General features: G+C 45.1%; 1 long non-coding RNA gene across 1 annotated transcript in view; it reads right to left on the bottom strand.

Annotated features, from left to right (window-relative positions):
- Positions 1–2,180: 2,180 nt before the first annotated feature.
- LOC138302078 (uncharacterized) overlaps positions 2,181–20,579 on the bottom strand; it is a 50,328-nt gene continuing 31,929 nt past the window's right edge. Inside the window, exon 2 of the long non-coding RNA XR_011205260.1 lies at positions 2,181–3,216. This is a non-coding gene — a long non-coding RNA (uncharacterized lncRNA). The remainder of the gene's footprint in view (positions 3,217–20,579) is intronic.

The following is a 20,579-nucleotide window of genomic DNA, read 5'->3' as shown; positions in this document are numbered from 1 at the left end:
GTACCGCCCATTTCCAGACCTTCGGATCATGTAAGAAAGGGATATCATCCCGAAGTTTTGTTTGAATAGGCAAATCATACTAGATCTATGTCATTAGTTGAAGCCTGATCGCCTGCCTCAAAACACTAATTCCACATGTATCACACAATTGTAAAACTTATGGCTGGATTGCATTTTCTGGCCACAGGTTCCTTTCAATACACAGTGGCAATATGTGGTGGTATGTCACAACCAATGTTCTGTTGTGTACTAAAAGATGTGCCTTCTGCAATGATGAGACATTTTAATAGCTACATCCAGTTCCCCAGGCGTGAGGATTTACCCACTGTGAAGGTTGGATTTTATGGATTTACTCTGCTACCACATGTTGTTGGAGCCATTGATGGCACCCATATTGCCTCAGTACCACAGCAAGCCAGGGAACAAGTTTACAGTAACAGGAAGAACTTCCATTCTGTCAACGTGCAAGTTGTCTGCTTGCCCGATTTGTATATCTCAAACATCTGTGCCCGCTTCCCTGGATTAGCCCATAATTCCTTTGCCATGTTGAACAGCACCCTATTTCAGCTGATGTCACAACTACTACCAGAGAGGATATGGCTTGTTGGTAAGTATGATCCATCCTAACTTTGTGTGGGTAATGTTACGTAGTAAAATGAGGCAGTATTTACCTTATTGTTGCACTTATGTCTGTCTTCCATCTAGGAGACTCAGCCTATCCAAACTTGCCATGGTTTTGGCCCCGCTTAGGAATCCAACAACGCCAGGGGAAGTCTGCCACATTTAGATGTCTGGATACAACTTGGGGAGCCCTTCTATATTCAGCAGGGAAGATGTGTCAGATCACAGTGGCCTACTGCATGCTCCACAGCCTAGCCCTGCTATTGAACACCTCTTATATCGCAGAGGATAGAGACCATGAAGTGCCACAGGGTGAGGATCCTGGAATGCCAAATGATAATGATAGTGGGGAAAAGGAAGGAGATGAAGCGTCAAGATCTCATCAACATCTTCTTCTCATGAGTGTAAGTATTTTTTTAAATGTCATAACTTTGACAGTTACAGCAGCTCTTGTTGTGATGATGAGAGGAGTATGTTAGGGAAAAACATCATGATGGGAAGCTCTGGGTAATCAATGTGTTTGTTGAACAAGGGTATGACACATGCTCATTTTGTTTGTGCTGCTTTGTTTTGATCAGATGTTCGCCATGGGCTGTGTTCTCCAGGAGCTTACTATGAGAATTGTCATATATGTAAGGCTTGATAGCTAATTTTCTTGTTTTGGTCAGTTGTAGGTACCTTGACAGTGGCATCTTCATTTGGACATTTCAGAGTTGTGACATTTGCAGGTATATGATGGTGTTTGGAAGTACAATGTGGTAATGAGTTGTTTCTGAGTATGACAGAAACAGACTTTGGTTGTACAAATCATGTACCAAGGCAGCTTGCACAGTGATAGGATGGAAGTTATGTGGACTCCATTGGACTTGTTCCTTGCCACGTGGTGTTCCTAATGCAATATTTGTTTTATCATGTGCTCCAACACAATATTGTTGTGGAGCCAAATCATGCTATTCTCCCTTCACATTGTCTAAATCCATATTATGTGTAAATTGTATGCAGCTGTTAATGTGTCTCCTCATTGTAGGGCAAAGGGGTTGTGGCACAACACAGACATTTGTTGATGACATTCCACCAGATAATGGAACAATGAATTGGAATGATCCAGTGATCAGAAAATATAGGACTGTCAAGTGTTTGTCCATTGGTGTTATTGATGTGGGATTTCCTTTGTGGGCTAAGCGATATGGCTCCAACTGATGACACAGACCGATTTTACTTTACTTATTCTATAGAAAATTGGCAGATGTATCCCTTCCTTCCATGTTGTTAAGATCTGCAAATAAAAATGTGACCACTGGCACAGATTATTGGTGCCATGTATGATTTGCTATGTGCCTGACATAATTCCAGGCTATTGTTGGTGCAATGGAATAAGGATGGTAAATAAGAACACACTTGTATGTTTTGGCGAGACATGGTTGTGATCCTGAGCTAAACACTGTGTACATCCAGTTTATCCATGCTTATAAAAGTAGATTTTTTTGCCACTGTAAAGTTCATATGGGAAAACATATATACATTGCTAGATGTGAGATATACTACAGCAGCCAATGAGATTCAGACTAGAGGATTTATTTAAGTGAACAAGGAGAAAAGAAACATTGTGAAAACCAAACAGGAAAACTGAGAAGTGAAGAAGTCAATCATGGTGAACAAAACCATAGCTGTAGATGCTAAATTGTTTTAAGTTCAATGTCCAAAATGCTGCTGCCATCAGAAAAGTAGATGTGTCCAGAAATAGTCCACTGAGTGAATGGAGGCAATTAGGTTTGAGGTTTCTTGCTGCTGGTGGTGGAGGCCTTTCCATTTGCACTTCCTGGCAATTCTCATGGAACTTCCTGCTTACCATTGCGGGGGAGATCCACAGCTGCAGGGACAGGGGTGTCTGCAGGTGTGTCTTCCTCTGGCAGGGCCTCCCCTCCTTTGGCAGCAGCAGATGTTGATGGCCATGATTTAGTTGGACCACATGAGGAGGTGGATGGTACTGGTAAAGCCCTGCACAGCTGTTTGTGAATGTCCTGCAGTGCCCGAATTTGGAAGCCCATGTGTGAGTTATGGGCCTCCATCTTGTGATGTATGTCCCTCTGCAGCTGCTTCATCTCCCAGAGTTTGTGAGCACCTGGCCCCTAACACCTTGGGACTCATGATATGCTCCCAAGACTTGGTTGATGGTGTCCTGGCCAAGAGTGGCCCCAGTGGCCTCAGTCTGCTGGTGCACCGTTACCCTCCCACGACCTCCTACCTCCACAAGCCTGTGCCCTTGGCCCGGGTTGCCCTCTCCCACTGGTTCTTGGCTCCTCTGTAACTGGGGTGATGACTGTCACATCAGGATCCAGCACAGGGGCACACAATGGTGTTACTGTGATAGGTACACAGGTTGTGGGCAATTATGTTAGCTGAAGTATTGTAGCTGGGGTGGGAGGTATTGCTGTGGGTTCACTGTTGCAATATGCCCAGGCTGAACAGATGAACCAGCACTGTCATCCTCATGCAGATCACCAGGAGTGTTGTCATCACTGAAGGCTTGATCCTGGGGTGCAGTGGGTGTCTCTTCTGCGTCCAGGCTCTGGGCAGGTGCTCTGCCAGATAGACCTGTTGTGAAATAGAAAACATTGTTATTGGTGGAAGTGTGGTATTTACATATAAATGTGGTTGTCCACCAGCAACCACCAGCTCAAATTAAGCATTGGAAATCACTATTTTATGGGGACTCCTACAACACGCCCTTTCTAGATAGTGATCCTGTATCCACTTCTAAACCCATTTTAGGAGTTGGTAGAAAGTTACTGACCTAAAATGAGTTTAGTGCATTGCAAAAGGCAGTTTCTCAGTTGAAACTCTGAATTGACATGTTTACGACCAAATAAAAGCTTTGTACATCTGGTCCTTTGTCTTTATCTCGTGCTCCCTTTTCAAGTGAGTCAGACTAGGAAGTGGTATCGCCAGTGCTTAATTTTACCTGTGAGTCCAGCTGGTGGAGACTAGCACACATTTTTTAGCACTGAATGTATTTCTTACCTTCAAACTTTAGCTAAGAGCAGGAGATAGAAATGGAGAAATAAAGTGGAAGAGAAAGGAAATAGCGGCAAAGGGAAAAACAGGGGTAAAAAATAAGCTGCATGAGAGTCATAAAGTGACAGGCAGTGTATGGGAGTTGCAGAAAGAGGCATGAGATGGAACAAGACTAAGGAGCCGTAGTGTTCAGCAAACTCTGCATTAGGCAACTTTGTCAGCGAGCTCTAGAGAAGATTGTTTATCTGCTGGAAGGTGTGCCTTCCTGCACATAAACATTCAATAATGGCAATTTGTTACTTCTATGTGTGCTCCAGCACACATAGAAGTAGCAAATCCCCATTATTTAATGATTGTGCAGGAAGAATCATTAATGGTGTTTTGCTCTTTCTATGTGTACTTTAGAATGCAACACAAATAGAAAAAGCAAAAACAAGGAGAAATAAAAGTATTCCTCCCCCTTGAGCTGCTCTAATGCCACCCCTGAAGTAAAATGCAATGGGTGTTGCAGTGGAACACCCACAGCAACTCCCGTTGCATGACCCATTCACGCAAAGTGATGCGTGTAAAGAGGCTGTATTTACAGGGGTGGGTTAAGTCACAAAATGTGGCTTAACGGCAACTTGTAATTATGGAAAAGGGCACAGCGCCACCGGAGAATTGCTGAAAGTGACGCTCTGGTGGCGCTAGGGGCTTATAAATGAGCCCCATCATATGGACAATTGGTGGCTAAGTTGAAATACTGGAATGAGCCAGCAAATACAAACATTTGAAGCAAAAAAAAGAAAAAGGAGCGAGCTAGACTTTAGCATATTGCTGCTTCTTCTTAATAGTACAACTGCATTTTGAAAAGCTCAACCTTTCGTATTAAAATTGCAATTTTTGCATATTTATTTGTTTGTCAAAAGGGGGATAGGAGCATACTGCCTCACATCACAGCACAGTTTCCCCCTTTGCATTGCGGTAAATGTAGTACAAACTTTGTGTTTACTTGACCTGTACTGCAATTTCCACAGTGAGGCAGTGTGCTCCCATCCCCCTTTCAATTTATTTGTTTGTGAATTCAGTGTTTCAGAACTGTTGTATTTGTTTGATATACACTTGTTTCTGTATTTTTAGGCACTGACAGGATTGCAAATATGCTGGAGTAATTGGAATAATTCTGATAATTCTGCGTAACTCTTTGACCCAGAAATAATAATAATAACGTGATTACTCCTGCTTGTATAATGAAAAGTAATTTAGAGTACAAAAATTCTACCATGAAAGCACATTTAGCAAGATCAAGCTGCTTCTCAAGGTAACTATACGTGTTCTGCTGCATTTAGCGCTATTTCTTAGTGCAAAAGGTATCCTCAAGTCCATTTTGGACCCAAGGTTGCATTTTGCACTAATAAAATAGCACTAAGGGCCACATGTACAAAGATCCGGTTTTGCGACTCGCAATTTGCGAGCCGCAAAACCGGATGTTCAACAGTGTTTTCAATTCCCAATGGAGTCGCAAATGACCTACCTCATGAATATTCATGAGGTAGGTCGCAATTTGCGGCCCCATTGGGAATGGCCGCCCTCACAGGGATGGTGGCCTGCTGGAGACAGTAGACCACTATGTCTGTGACTGCTTTTAAATAAAGCAGTATTTTTTTTTTTTAATGCAGCCCGTTTTCCATGAAGGAAAACGAGATGCATTTCAAAATCAAAAATGAAAGTTTTCTTTTAATTTTTTCAGAGAAAAAATATTTTGTCTGCCATTCACAAAGGGGAAGAGGTCCAATGAGGACCCCTTCCCATTTGCAAATGGATTAGCACCATTTGAAACTGGTGCTAACTGCGACTGTTTTGTGACCGCATTCACGGTCACAAAACAATCCTACATCACACTCCGACTCGCAATTAGGAAGGGAATGCCCCTTCCTAATTGTGACTCACCAACCTATTTTGCGATTCGGTCAATAGATTACCGAATTGCAAATTAGGCTCTGTACAAGCCAAAATTATTTGTTCTTGTCGCAAACGGTCCAATTCTGCGAATCTGGACGTTTGGACAGGAAAAATGGTACGTACATGTGCCCCTAAAGTATGTTGGGGGAAATTCGTACTTCAAGAGCCCGTGTCCTGTTTATTTAGCACTTTTTCTTAGCACATAATGCATTCTTGTGGAGATTTTTGACGGGAGGGGGCATTTTTGCATAAGAAGTAGCAATAAACTCACTTACTCTATTGTTTTGAGTTTCAAATTGCTTAGGCTGGGGTCCCTGGCTTCCAGTATTAAAATTAATGAGGGCCCAGAGAAGTAAAAAAGATGATAACTGCAGCACTACACCATTCATATATATTAATTCATTTTATTGAGGATATTACGTTAGCACAAACCTATCTGCAGAGGCCAGCGCTGTGTTTCACAAAGAACAAGACACATATGGGCATTTACATAAACACAGGTGAAATAATGCGTCTTTAAAAACAGCAGCTAGCAAAAGAAGGGGAAAGAGTTTGGTGGAAAGAGGTGAAGGAGATGAGTTTTGAATTATATCTTGAAATGCAGTATTCAGTGCTTAATTTGTGTTGGTGGTTTCCGGTGCTGAGTACCAGCACTTATTTAACAGGGCCTATTGAATTTTTCTTCATTGTGCGATGGGCCCAGTAGATATTAAAAATATGTGTCCCTACCTGTCCTCCTCCTTCAGTTCATATACCTGTTCTGCAACCCACAGGCATTGTTTGCATTTCATGGTGCTTTCAGAACACTTTCAGTTTGCTGTCTCCCCCTTTGTCTGGCTTTGTATTAAAGTGTCCTGAGGTGGATTTAAGATCAAGCAGCGTGGTACTCAGCGCGCCGGTGCCGCCGCCGGTGTCTGAGCAGCGCCTTGAGCACTGGCACTTATTATTGTACAAATTAAGCACTGGCAGTATTGAAGGAGCATTCTCAGAAAAGTGGAAGATTATTCAGGAAGGAGTCTTGTGTTTTTTCGGTCTTGCCTGAAGACAGATTTTTTAGCTGCTTTTATCAGTGTTTGGCTGACTGCTGTTGAAGAAATATTTAGTATAACACCAATACTTAAGTGTGATTTGGGTCACCCATTGCTTATTACTGGTTGGCTTTCTTGTCAATCTCATTTGCTTACTACATATTTAAAGGCTTTTCTTCTTCCCTATGTTTGTCCCTCCCTGAGCATAGCTTCTTTATCAACCGTTTAACTGGATGATTGCATCCAAACCTGCGCCTCAGGGAGCAACTTTTTAGGGTCGAGCGTGCAAGTGCATCAAGTGCATGCGCTTGCGTCTCGTATGGGAGACACTGTTGTGATCAGTAAAGGGCTTGGAGCCCGCCTGTCGCTCTTTATTTGTTGGTTTGTGTGGCACTCTTCTTCACAGCCTTGTAATTCGTCAAGGCATGTCTGTCATCATTTCTGTTCCTCGGTGTGGACCAGGGATCAAGCACTAACTGATTTTAACTTAATTAGTGCCCCTCTCCTGCTCTTGATGTGATTGCGGTACAATTTTGTTCTAACTTTCAGTGACCCGCAAATAGAAGGCTTGTGACTGGCAAAAATGTGCCCAGCAGGACTAACATTATTGCAAAGTTGCATTTATTTAAAGCTAACTTTATTTTATTTTTTTAAGTCGTCTTTTCTCAGTTTCCGCTCCTGTTTTTTAGCTTTGCTCGTGGGCGCTGTTGTCAAAAGATAACAATTAACTTGTTCGAAATATGTGAGACCGCATTGCATTGCAAATGCTTGTTTTCCTTGATCCCTCCTCTGGGCGCTGTTCCACCCTCACATACCCGCCCCCATCACTTTGAGTGCTGCTCCCCACAAGCTCACCCACTGCTTCCCTCTGTTGCTCCCTCTTATGATGAATAGAAGCTTTAACTTGATGCATGCTCGGTGGTAGAACCGGCGAAGGTCTCTGAGGGTGGGAGGTGATCTGATGGATCTTTGGGTTGCTCATAGAAGAGATGTGAGCAGGGTGAAGAATTACTTTCAAGGGGCTCTGAGTGGAGTCCGGGTATGTAGCTGTGCTGGGTCTGCGGATGGAGACTCCCTAGTCAAAAAGGAAGATCTTCCTGGAGTCATTCTGAAGTCATCCGATGACTTCAGCTGGGCTATTCCTGTAATTAACTGGTGAAGTCATCACAGGCCATCCTGAAGTATGCCTATAGGGCGAAATATTTAAATGAGAAGACTCTAGAGTCATCAGAAAAACTACAGTAGGATGGTGTTGTGATGACTTCCAGGTGATGATCATTTACTACTGTAGGATGACCTTCTGATTACTTCAGTGGAAAGCCTGTGATGATCTTTTACTATTCCAGGATGATCCCCTGATGACTTCAGGGTACGCTAGTGTTGCTTCAGGATTATAATAGGATGATCTCAGCATGACTTCAGGATGGAGTGTTACTACACCAGGATTACTCCCTGATGACTTCAGGATGAGGTTTTATTACTCTAGAATGATAGCATGATGATTTCGGGAAGAGGTTGTTACTACTTCAGGGTGGTGCCCTCTTAGCTCCTCGATGTAGTTGTTTTTCTCCACGATGGTCCCATACTGATTTCAAGATGGAGGTGCTATGCCAGGATAATCTCAGAGTATTACTGGGTGAACACAGAAACACCAGAACTGCTTTGCAGGCAAACTAAAAAAGGGGTGAAGTCCCTTATTTCCAAATATGGGAAGCTGCCTGCATTACCTTGTGCTGCAAAATGATCCAAAAAGTCACTGGCTACTCACTGTTATTCTGAAAGGTTTCCAGTGGCTAATCATAACTATCTAGCAACAGATACCTGTACTGATTGGTTGATGGGAACCAACTTGATGTGTATAAACAGCAAGCAGTGCAGTTGTTATACCCTTGTAATTAGCTTCTCAGAACCCATAATAGCCCTGTTCCTGCCTGCCCATTCCAGCATGTAAACAATTGCAGCAACTCATTTTTTACTAGAGGATATAGGGCCTCATTCTGAGGCTGGCGGGCTGCGGTAGCCGCCCGCCTGGCTGGAACCGCCAAATGGTCGAAAGACCGCGGAGGCCATTCTGGTTTTCCCGCTGGGCTGGCGGGCGACCGCCAGGAGGCCGCCCGCCAGCCCAGCGGGAAACCCCTTCCCACGAGGAAGCCGGCTCCGAATGGAGCCGGCAGAGTGGGAAGGTGCGACGGGTGCAGTTGCACCCGTCGCGTATTTCAGTGTCTGCAAAGCAGACACTGAAATACTTTGTGGGGCCCTCTTACGGGGGCCCCTGCAGTGCCCATGCCATTGGCATGGGCACTGCAGGGGCCCCACGACACTCCTCACCGCCATCCTGTTCCTGGCGGTCAGAGCCGCCAGGAACAGGATGGCGGTGAGGGGGTCGGAATCCCCCAAGCTGCGCCGCCATGGGGGATTCCCAGGGCAGCGGAAAACCGGCGGGAGACCGCCGGTTTTCCTCTTCTGACCGCGGTCAGAATGCCCTGCGGGGCACCGCCAGCCTGTTGGCGGTGCTCCCGCATCCCCGGCCCCGGCGCCGGGGTCGGAATGACCCCCATAATTGGCTATTGCCGCCTTTTCTGTGCATCGTAATTAGAGGAGGAGGCGACAGAAAATAGCAGGTTCCAATTTACCATGCAAACTTCATCCAGACCCTCTCATGAGTGCTGTAGTATATGAACTGGTACTTCAGAATAATTTGACAATTGTTAAGCTCCATGACTACCACTCATCCTATTACAACGTGAACACAAAGAAGTATTGTTAAGCTAATACACAGCAACAACCACAAACCCACCTGTCACTTCTCCACTCCTTGTAGTCCTGCCTCCATATTGTTCTGTGACTCCTTCTGGTAGTAGTGGAAAGGCAGGAGAAAGTTAGTGATTGTAAGTGCCTGCGATAATGCAACAGGTGGAGAATTTGTGTGGAGAGGGTCTAGGTGTCTAGGTATGTGTGACTGTGTGATCGGGATTTTGTGACGAACAGTGGTTGAGGCCTGTAACTGAGATTCAATGTAATATTGGGTACAGCAGAGCAGGATACTGCAATTCAATGGAGTTGGGTTTGAAGATATTGTAAAAGATTAATGTCAGTGGTGGGTGATTGGTGCTGTGGTGGTGAGTGGTTGGCAGTACCTGATGAAAAGTGGCTTGATCAGATGATTTCTGTGGTTCGCAATCCTACAAGTGAGGAAAGAAGTGTTGGTGTGACTCAAAGGTATTTAGAGTGGTTTCAAAAATATGGTGTCAGGGAACTTTCCTACATAACTAAGTAATTGGTTGAATGGCTGAATTCTGTGAGTGCTGAATGCAGTGAGAACAGAGTGCGCCTCTGAGTATCTTTGGATGAGTAGCCGTTGGTAGAGAGATGAACAGGTAGAGTTGTATGAAATGGTGGGCATGCTATGAGTGGATGATAAAGTGAGGTGTAAATGACTATAGTCTGATTTAGAGTTTTGCCATTGGATTACTCAGTCACAAACATGACCGAGGTCCAGTCCACCATATTATGATTTCCATAAGCTATAATGTAATCGTATAACAGCGAATGGGATATCCATCACATTTGTGACGGAGTAACCTCATCCTCCAAACTCCAAATCAGGTCCTAAGTATGATTACATGGTGCATGCGAGTAAAGGCAAGGCAAGTAATGTTTTGAGTGGATGATGCGAGTACCTGAGCATGTATCTAACGCAACAGTGTTGTTTTGTGAATCTGGATGAATGGTGTGGGTAATATAGAGAGCAGTGAGTGATACAAGTAACACTGAGTAGTAGGAGAGGGGTTGGAGTTTATATGGTCCAAGCCACCCCCCCCTTCACCCCTCACCCAGAACTACAGGGGCCAGAGTTCTTGCAAGGACTTCCTCATTACACCAATATAAATTAGAAATCAAGTTGGACTGCAACCTATACACAACCCACTGAGCAATGGAGGTGTTTCTGGTAACGACTAGCCCCACAAGATAGGTTCAGCGACACAGTGGAAATCCAAAACCCTCTTCCGTAAACAAATAACACACGCACAAAAGCACAAAGAAACAATACATGTATTTTAAAATGTTTATTTTAAAATCCAACCCAGTGCATAAAATATGAATGGTAAACACACAGGATGCAAAAAAGAAATGCAACTAAAAATGTCACCATCAGCAAAACCAATATGAAAGTCTGTAACATGGATGTTTAGTTCTTTTCATCCTAATACCCTTAGGCTATTTCTAAGTACTGCGCTAAGATATAAAGCTGTAAATAGATAGCCTATTTTCACGTTTCTTAAAATGGCACACGCAGCATACCCATTTTCATTAATAAATAGAAACTCAGCTATTCTCCATTGCAGCTTGTTTGGAGCTTTGGTATAAACAGCGACTGGCCCACAGCATGTTTTCCAGTGTTGCTTCAAATTGAGGCTGGTTGGTGCTGCAAACTGGTGTGACCTCTGGTGTGATATTGCTGTAGGAAGTCCCTCTCCAACTATGATCCAATACCTGGGTTTCTGTAGCATCTGATCCCCTATTTTATCTTATTTTGTGAAGATAAATGCAAGGCTTGCAGACAGTAAAACATCTAGAAGGCTAACAATCATGGCAACAAATTTGTCAAATTGATTCACATATGGATTAGATGCATTTGTAACTAAAAAGCAAGTGAGGGTACACAATAAGTGGGCATGATGTTATGTGAGCCTAAATGGACACAATGCCAACATTTCTATGCATGTCTTAACAACTTTGCACATTCTAGGATAAAGATAAAAGTGTCTGCAACCAGCAAAGAGCTGCTACGGTGATCACAAAAGAGTGTGTTGTGAATGGTTGCAGACATGTTGTGAAGGGTGGGTATGGCAACTGGCTATGGGAAATGTTACATGAGATTAAGCAGATATATGGGAATGGTGTTACTGAATATGTGTTGTTAAATGCTGGAGATAAGTGGCTGCTGCTGTACAAAGTGATGTGCTGAATGAGTAGTGCAAGTAGCTGAGGCAAATGTTCTGATTGATTATAGGTTTGCAGTATCAGATGTGAGCAGTAGGTTTTGCTGTGCAAGGCTGAAAGGGTATGCATCTGACTGTGGTTGAGAACTAACTGGTATGAGTGACTGGTTATGTTGATGAGTGGTCTTTAAAATGGTTGAGAGTGAGTAAAAGGTGTGAGCAAGTGGGTGAGGGGGAATGTCTGCACATGACTGGTTGCATAAATGAAGACTATGATTTAAAGAGTGGGGGTTGTGGGTGATAGTATGACTGGTGTTGCAGAATAGCTGTGGGTGTATGTCAAAGTGGCTGACGGTGAGTAGCTTGATGAAATGGTGTTTGGGTTGTGCTAGAATGTAGCTGACGTGCTGTGAGTATTGGGCTAGTGAATAAGTACTATAAGTGCTAAAGAGGAGTGGTGTTGCAAGTGACTAGGAATGAGAGGTGTGGTGAAAGTGGTTCTGTGAACAGACAAATTATGAGAATGGCAGGACAATCTAATCACTGTTCAAGGTATTTGAGGAATAGTGATCTGTTGTAGAGTGGGAGAGATATATTGTGCTTGTGTGATAGTGTGAGTTTTGGTGTTAAAAGTAAGTTCTGCTAACCATCTGAGTGCGAGTGATCAGTGGTGTGACACTGAGCGCAATCTGCATGTTGGTTTTCTCAGTGGATCACCGGTGTTACATGTGGCTGAATGTGTGCTGTGTTGTGAGGTTGAGAGGGATTGGTGATGGCATGGATGAGCGATATTGCATCTAGTAAGCGTTCTCAGTGTTGCAACTGAGTGGTATATGTGAATGATGGTAAGTGAATGGTATAAGCAGATAAGTGTTGCAGGCTGTATTACTAGTTTAAAGTGGTGCCACTTAGTAATGTTGCAGGTGGCAGTTCAGTATTGTGAGAGGCCAACTGGTATGATTAGAGTCCAGTGGTATACCAAATGAATGACTGCTTGCAGGGGTGAGTTACTATATGAATCAGTGAGACAAGTGATTAATGTTGTGAGATATACAAATGTTGCAGAGGCTGGAGGCAAATGAATGTTGGTGTGAGTAGTGTAAGCAGCTGAAAGTTATTATATTGTGTCAAAGGCAGCAGATAACCATGTGTGTTAAGAGATCAGGGGTATTTTGAGCAGGTGGTGTAAGTAGCTGTGTACGAGTTTAAGAGGGACATTATAATATGTCAATGTGTGTAGTTCAATGGCATAGTGAATGGCAGGCTTTGACTGCGTGCCATGCTCCAATATTGTTGTAAGTAACTAGAAAACACAAAATATTTGGAGATGAATCATACTGTGAGTGAGAGATATTATACCAAGCTGTGTGGAGAGGCAGTGGGCATTAATACTTGCAAGAGATCCTGAGTGCAGGCTGTGACAGGAACAAGCCAAGTAGCACTTACCCTCCTCTATGTTGATATGAGGCACAGGTCATGTGATGTGGCCACTTACGTTATCCAAGTTATCGCAGTCCCTGCTCTCTTGAGGCACACAGCTCTGCTCTCTGTCTTTGAATGTTGCTTTATAAGGCTCCTTTGATTTTGAAATGTAGTTTCAGCTTTGTATACAAATGTGCTGGAAGAGGAAAAATACTTTAGATGGTTACAGAAGTACATTATAGGTTTTCTACAAATGAGCATTATGTACACCACATCTTGTCACAATTACTCCCCTGATTACACACACCATCCTGTCAAACATCCATTACATCTCCCTCCCACCCAAAACCCTCCTTTTTGCAGCTCCCTTCTACCACCCATCCCATCATCAATTGCTGTCCTTTGGTGCCCTGCATGCAGCCCTGATCAGATTGCTCACTCCCCTCATGCCTTAACCTGTCCACTCCTGGTACTCAACCTCTTTTCCCTCTGGTCATGCCACCAAACGACCATTCCCTTATATCATACTTATCTCCTCCAGTCCTTCTATTCCCCCTTTCTGTGTCACCCAACACCTGCCCTGGGTCGTCCATTTCCTCCTTTCTCTTGCTCTGCCTTTCAAACCCCCCATTAGACATTCCAGGTTGATTCCTATTATCTATATTGTGTCCCTTTAAATATCCGTTCCATCTTATCTGATTATCTCCTCCCCACTGTAGCCCATCAACTTTCACAGTTTGTCCCTTACGCCCTGCCACCTTGCTACCTCCTCAAAGCTGTGATTCATTCCGTGTATGCCCCTTATAATATGCCATTAATTCACAGCCCTGTCCTACCTCATACGCACCTGCTCCCACCAAGTCACCCCAACACCCATTCCTTCCCTCAACTATAATTTTCTTCTACTGTCACCTATTCCAGATACACTGTGTTACCTATTCTCCCAAATTCTACTGTGTCAACCTGTCAATTAAACTACTACTTGTACATCCCATGTCCTGACACCAGCCCTTCAGTTGCAATACCCTCCACTCCCCACCTTTTTATGAACCACACACTCTAAGAAAACCATACCTGTCCCATCAGTCACCCCCCTCTTGTCATCTGTTGTGTGGCACTGCCACACGCATTTGGCTGTCCAATCAGCCTTCTCTCTTCCATCACACACCTTATCACTTGACATTGGAAAGATGATTCAATAAGGGAAAGTTTGTAACCGAGTTCTGATAGTCTTCAGGTCATAAGTCTGGATCCCCACAGTGCCAGCTTAGTCTTCATCCTTCTAAGATTGGTAAAATGAATACCGTGCTAGAGTTAAAAAGTAACCTGTTATTTACAGCACTTGGAAACTAACACAACTACCTCTGCCATCTATCAACAGACATAGTTATCAAATGTTAATTAAGTTATATTGTATGATGATATCTGGGTCAGAAACCACACCATCATTTCTTCTGATCAGAATTCCATGTTATGTGATATTTTTGGGCCAAGGCTGACGCAGTGAGGTTCTAGTTATTTTAACAGAATGCTATATATTGGTATTGAAACCGGACAAACCCTCAGAAAACAATTGCTAGTATGTTTTTCGAAGCTTCATAGAAGCGGATTACACATCTGTCTCTTGCAAAGTTAGTAACAGTCCCTTAATGTAAGAGGGGAGAACCATGAAAGATGGGTGAGAGAAGGATATGGAGGAAGGATGGTCAAGTGGGAGGTGGATTTGACAGCGAAGGGATGTGAGGGAGGAAGGGAAAACTGAAGAAATTAAATTGAAAGGGTCATTGGGGTGGAGTAGGGAAGGAAAAAACAGACAGGTGGGAGAGGAAAAAAGAGGACAAGGGAGTTAAAGAGGTCACAGTAAAGCGAGAAATATGCATACATGTGAAATGGGAAAGAGTAAATCATTGGTGGAGTAGCACAAAAGGAGAGTGGAGGGAAGGGAATGGGGGAGCAAAACAGAAGAGTGAAGAGGAAAAGCAGACTGGTAGAATCTTTGGCTCTGGGGCTAGAGGTGTGTGTGAGACCAAGTTTGGGACTTTGCTGGGTCTGCAAGTCTAACCTGTACTCTTTACTGTCCAAATTCGGTAGTGATACAAATGTGCATCATAGCTGCAGGTTCTATCAGGTAGTACGCTTCTCTCCTCCTGCTGCACACATTTACAGAAGAATGAAAAACGGGGATACATTACTTAAATGTTGAATCCACAATAATTACAAGTTTGCTGTTGATGTGGAGTGTCTAGCAATCGAGAACACAACTACAGGTGATGGGGACAAGCAGGCTGTACATAATTGCATACATTTGTAAAGGATTAACTTTGCAGATGCCTAGATTTGGGTAGATTTGTGTGTGCTCCTCCACAGCCAAGCGGTGCGCTCAACTTCGGTTGCAACATGAAATAAAAGCCCCGTTAGTTTTCTTCACATAAATCAAAAGAACGGAGGCTGCTGCAGAAAGTTGCAGAGTTTCAAACAGACTCTGCTCAACATAGCAAAGTAACACACCCCACAATTATAATCTTACACGCATTTCGAACAAAGATTCGACCGGGCTGGTTGCTGATGTCTTTTGCATAACTTCCTTGGAGCAACAGGTGCTGGTGCAACTCGATTTTGAGGCAAACAGAAAAGAGTCAAAAGTGCTTGAAAACGCGCCACAGTTCATCTCTGTAAAACATCTCCTGTCCTAAACTTCCTTACCCTCGAGGTGATTTTCTCACACGGTGACGCAGTCAGTGACGTACTTCCGGCGCCACCGGATGTGCGTACCAAAGCGGAGGCTTTCTTTGAAGCCAGTGACAGCAGGCTTTTTCTCATTTTGTGAGTTACTTGTTTAGAGGTCCCTTGAAATAAAACACTTTTAAACTTGTGTATGGTATTTTGGTGCACAAACATGCGCTTTAAGAACCACAAAGGTCATTGGTGGGAATTATGCAAAATAGTAAGCTGTGTACTGTGACATTTGCAGAGGCTGTTTTAGGTGAGGGTACATAAATAAATGTGTTGGGCAATTAAGGTGTGCTCCAGCAGTCACAAACGGGATCAAATTAAACTGCTTTTTTTGTGCTCAAAAACACATTGCATTCTGGGACTTGTATTTTCATTATTTGCATTCTTTCTTGGATTAAAAATCCCAGAATGCAAAGTAACACATAGGAGCATCCTGTCCATTAAAAAGTTTTTGACCTCAAGTAAATGAGCACCCAGTGTCTAAATATGTTTCTGCCTCCCCCAACCTTATTTGTATGAATTAAGTACTTGCTTTGCTTCATTTTCTTTGTAACATGCCCATCATGCCAGTTGCCAGGGCACAAGCCCTATATTCTGTAGATCACCGGAAATTAAATCTGTCAACCCCCCCTTTGTAACGCGCTACAAGCCCTGCAAAGTTTCCCAGGCCCATGCATGAAGTGTTGTTCTACTCCAGGATTTTTATTGAAATTCTGGCACTTGTAGTTTTGTTTATCTCACTATAAAACACGACTTCAAGTTCCAGAATTCAGAGGGGAAAACCTGGACTGGAGTAGCACATCATGCATGGAGCTGAGAAACTTGACAGCTAAATGCTACCTATTTCAAGCTTTGCATTATGACTTCTCATACCTGTAGGAAAGTACCATCTTGCCTGGCATGTTACCCCCATATTTCACCGTATATATGTTGTTTTAGTCTATGTGTCACTGGGACCCTGCCAGGCAGGGCCCCAGTGCTCATAAGTATGTGCCCTGCATGTGTTCCCTGTGTGATGCCTAACTGTCTCACTGAGGCTCTGCTAACCAGAACCTCAGTGGTTATGCTCTCTCTGCTTTCCAAATTTGTCACTAACAGGCTAGTGACTAAATTTACCAATTCACATTGGCATACTGGTACACCCATATAATTCCCTAGTATATGGTACTGAGGTACCCAGGGTATTGGGGTCCCAGGAGATCCCTATGGGCTGCAGCATTTCTTTTGCCACCCATAGGGAGCTCTGACAATTCTTACACAGGCCTGCCAGTACAGCCTGAGTGAAATAACGTCCATGTTATTTCACAGCCATTTACCACTGCACTTAAGTAACTTATAAGTCGCCTATATGTCTAACCTTCACCTGGTGAAGGTTGGGTGGAAAGTTACTTAGTGTTTGGGCACCCTGGCACTAGCCAAGGTGCCCCCACATCGTTCAGGGCAAATTCCCCGGACTTTGTGAGTGCGGGGACACCATTACACGCGTGCACTGTACATAGGTCACTACCTATGTACAGCGTCACAATGGTAACTCCGAACATGGCCATGTAACATGTCTAAGATCATGGAATTGTCACCCCAATGCCATTCTGGCATTGGGGGGACAATTCCATGACCCCCCGGGTCTCTAGCACAGAACCCGGGTACTGCCAAACTGCCTTTCCGGGGTCTCCACTGCAGCTGCTGCTGCTGCCAACCCCTCAGACAGGTTTCTGCCCTCCTGGGGTCCAGGCAGCCCTGGCCCAGGAAGGCAGAACAAAGGACTTCCTCTGAGAGAGGGTGTAACACCCTCTCCCTTTGGAAATAGGTGTGAGGGCTGGGGAGGAGTAGCCTCCCCCAGCCTCTGGAAATGCTTTGATGGGCACAGATGGTGCCCATCTCTGCATAAGCCAGTCTACACCGGTTCAGGGATCCCCCAGCCCTGCTCTGGCGTGAAACTGGACAAAGGAAAGGGGAGTGACCACTCCCCTGACCTGCACCTCCCAGGGGAGGTGCCCAGAGCTCCTCCAGTGTGTCCCAGACCTCTGCCATCTTGGAAACAGAGGTGTCTGTGGCACACTGGACTGCTCTGAGTAGCCAGTGCCAGCAGGTGACGTCAGAGACTCCTTCTGATAGGCTCTTACCTCTCTTGGTAGCCAATCCTCCTTCCTAGGTAGCCAAACCTCCTTTTCTGGTTATTTAGGGTCTCTGCTTTGGGGATCTCACCAGATAACGAATGCAAGAGCTCACCAGAGTTCCTCTGCATCTCCCTCTTCACCTTCTGCCAAAGGATCGACCGCTGACTGCTCAGGACGCCTGCAAAACCGCAACAAAGTAGCAAGATGACTACTAGCAACCTTGTATCACTTCATCCTGCCGGCTTTCTCGACTGTTTCCAGGTGGTGCATGCTCTGGGGGTAGCCTGCCTCCTCTCTGCACCAGGACTTCTGAAGAAATCTCCTGTGGGTCACCGGAATCTTCCCCCTGCAACCGCAGGCACCAAAAGACTGCATCACTGGTCCTCTGGGTCCCCTCTCAGCACGACGAGCGTGGTCCCTGGAACTCAGCAGCTCTGTCCAAGTGACTCCCACAGTCCAGTGACTCTTCAGTCCAAGTTTGGTGGAGGTAAGTCCTTGCCTCCCCACGCTAGACTGCATTGCTGGGTACCGCGTGATTTGCAGCTGCTCCGGCTCCTCTGCACTCTTCCCAGATTTCCTTCGTACATAGCCAAGCCTGGGTCCCCGACACTCTTTCCTGCAGTGCTCAACCTTCTGAGTTGTCCTCCGGCGTCGTGGGACTCCCTTTTGTGACTTCGGGTGGACTCCGGTTCACTTTTCTTCTAAGTGCTGTTCAGGTACTTCTGCGGGTGCTGCCTGCTTCTGTGAGGTCTCCCTGACTTGCTGGGTACCCCCTCTGTCTCCTCCTCCAAGTGGCGACATCCTGTTCCCTCCTGGGCCACCGCAGCATCCAAAAACCTCTACCGCGACTCTTGCAGCTAGCAAGGCTTGTTTGTGGTCTTTCTGCGTGGGAATACCTCTGCAAGCTTCATCGCGACGTGGGACATCCATCCTCCAAAAGAGAAATTCCTAGTCCTCTTCTTTCTTGCAGAACTCCAAGCTTCTTCCAACAGGTGGCAGCTTCCTTGCACTCTCAGCTGGCATTTCCTGGGCTCCTGCCCACTCTCGTCACTGTCGCGACTATTGGACTTGGTCCTCTTGTCTTACAGGTACTCAGGTCCAGAAATCCACTGTTGTTGCATTGCTGGTGTTTGTTCTTCCTGCAGAATCCCCCTATCACAACTTCTGTGCTCTCTGGGGGTAGTAGGTGCACTTTACACCTACCTTTCAGGGTCTTGGGGTGGGCTATTTTTCTAACCCTCACTGGTTTCTTACAGTCCCGGCGACCCTCTACAAGCTCATATAGGTTTGGGGTCCATTTGTGGTTCACATTCCACTTCTGGAGTATATGGTTTGTGTTGCCCCTATACCTATGTGCTCCTATTGCAATCTACTGTAATTTTACACTGCTTGCATTACTTTTCTTGCTATTACCTGCATAATTTTGGTTTGTGTACATATATCTTGTGTATATAACTTATCCTCATACTGAGGGTACTCCCTGAGATACTTTTGGCAAAATGTCATAAAAATAAAGTACCTTTATTTTTAGTACTTCTGTGTATTGTGTTTTCTTATGATATTGTGCCTATGACACCAGTGGTACAGTAGGAGCTTTACATGTCTCCTAGTTCAGCCTAAGCTGCTTTGCCATAGCTACCTTCTATCAGCCAAAGCTGCTAGAAACACCTCTTCTACACTAATAAGGGATAACTGGACCTGGCACAAGGTGTAAGTACCTCTGGTACCCACTACAAGCCAGGCCAGCCTCCTACAATACCTGGTTATATTCACTGCTGCTAAATACAGCATTCAGTTGCCCACTGCTGCTAGATCCGTAGGAGACAGAGTAACTGAGACTTAGAATGATGTGCAGTAAGCAGAGAGAGTGGCTAACGCTCAGCATGAGTTGGACAGAGCCTGACTGAGTCTGAGGACGAAAGAGACTGGCTGAAAGAGCTTGAGGCTGAAAGAGACTGAGAATGACAGACTCAGAGCGACTAAGATGAGGATAAATTGAACCAAGGGTGGCACAGTGTCTGGGACTGAGAGTGACAGATTGAGAGGATTCCTCTCCTGCCGACGAGAGTGCTCCAGGGAACACAGGTGGTGAACCCCTAAGGTCCAGCTGTCCAAATTTGGCAGAGGTAAGAGCTTGCCTTCCCGGTTTGCGACAGTACCCCTGTGCACTCCGTTATCTGTAGCTCCTGATGCCTCTGTGCATTATTTGCGAAAATCCTTTGTGCTCAGCATGGCCCAGGTGCCCAGCTCTCCATCCTGTGATGCACAACTCACTGAGTTGTTCTCCGGCGGCATGATACCTTCTTTTGTAGTGCTGCAGCAACCGCAATTTGCACCTTCTTTATCCCCGGACTCCCGTGGGTGCTGCCTGGTCATCTGTGGGGTCCCTCCAGTGTTGGGAGCCCCCTCTGCCTCCTCAGTCCAAGTTGAGGCCCCCAGGTCCCTCCTGGGTCCAGGCAGTGCCATTTTGACGCAAACCGCGACATTGCTTGAACCAAGGCTTGTTGGAAGAATCCAGCGCTGCAACTTGCCTGCAACCAACATCTCAATGTGGGACATCTCCTGCACCACGCTGGAACCCCCAGCCATCTTCTTTGATGGTCTTCTGCAGGCTTCCTCTAACAGGAAAATCCTCTTTTTCACCATCTTCTAGGTTGGCAGGGGCTCCTGTCCAGGAATCTTCTGTGACTTCTGACTTGGCCTCCTCTCTTCACAGGTCTTCAGGTCCAGGAATTCACCATTTGTTGCTTGCAGTCTTG

This window comes from Pleurodeles waltl, chromosome 6 (genome assembly GCF_031143425.1).
Source record: "Pleurodeles waltl isolate 20211129_DDA chromosome 6, aPleWal1.hap1.20221129, whole genome shotgun sequence".
Classification (NCBI taxonomy): Eukaryota; Metazoa; Chordata; class Amphibia; order Caudata; family Salamandridae; genus Pleurodeles; species Pleurodeles waltl.
This window is presented reverse-complemented; position numbering and strand designations above follow the sequence as displayed.